The 964-nt window shown below is 36.7% G+C and overlaps 1 non-coding gene across 1 annotated transcript; it reads left to right on the plus strand.

Annotated features, from left to right (window-relative positions):
- Positions 1–363: 363 nt before the first annotated feature.
- LOC140857644 (small nucleolar RNA R71) lies at positions 364–469 on the plus strand. The gene has a single exon (XR_012141136.1). It is a non-coding gene; the product is annotated as a small nucleolar RNA R71 (small nucleolar RNA).
- The last annotated feature ends 495 nt before the right edge of the window (positions 470–964 follow it).

Genomic DNA, 964 nt, shown 5'->3' on the forward strand with positions numbered 1-964 from the left:
GTATTCACTAACAAAATGGTTCGGACTTGCACACAATGCACAAATTCTTGGATTGGGTTAGGTGGAATCGGGATTGTCTAGTATTTAGAAGACGATCTAATTTTTGGGATAGTTCATCTACCTTATGATGGATATCTATGGCATTTCTACTTCATATATTCCACCTCTCTTTGGGTTTAACATGGGTTTATCTCTAATAGAGGCAGACATATGATGTAATGAATTTTCACTTAAAATTTCAAACAGTTGCCATGCCTCATCCTCACTTTTCAGCATGAATGTCCCACTGCATGATGCATCGACCATTTGTCGATGTCTTTCAGAGAGCCCATCATAAAAATATTGGATTAACTGCCACTTGGGTACACATGGTGGGGATATTTTCTAATAAGTCCTTTAATCTCTCCCATATTTCATGAAATATTTCTCCATCTAATTGGGAAAAACTAGTTATGGCTTTCCTTATTTGATTAGTTTTTCCTATGGAAAAATATTTCTTGAGAAACTCTCCTTGCAGCTGGTCCCAGGTTGATATAGTCATGGAATCCAAAGTATATAGCCAGTATTTGGCTTTATCCTTAAGTGAGAAAGGGAATAATTTTAACCTAAGAGCATCATCGGAGAAGTTGTGAATTTTGACAGTTGAACATATCTCAAGAAATTCTTCAAGATGTTTATAAGGGTCCTCATTACTAAGTCCATAAAATGAAGGTAACATTTGGATTATACTGGATTTAATTTCATATTGAGTGGCCTCCACAGGGGGCACTTGAATACAAGGAGAGTAGGTATATGTGGAAGGAGTAAAGTACTCTTTCAGTTGCTTGGGTGGATCATTCTCCTGATTTCGGTCCATATTTTTACGTTGTTGGCTCTAAAGGTTCTTTCTATTTTGGATCAAAAGGTTGGATTTCTGTCGTAACGATCTATGGCCAAGCATACACCTTACAATTATACTGTAGAG

This window comes from Elaeis guineensis, chromosome 4 (genome assembly GCF_000442705.2).
Source record: "Elaeis guineensis isolate ETL-2024a chromosome 4, EG11, whole genome shotgun sequence".
Taxonomy (NCBI): Eukaryota; Viridiplantae; Streptophyta; class Magnoliopsida; order Arecales; family Arecaceae; genus Elaeis; species Elaeis guineensis.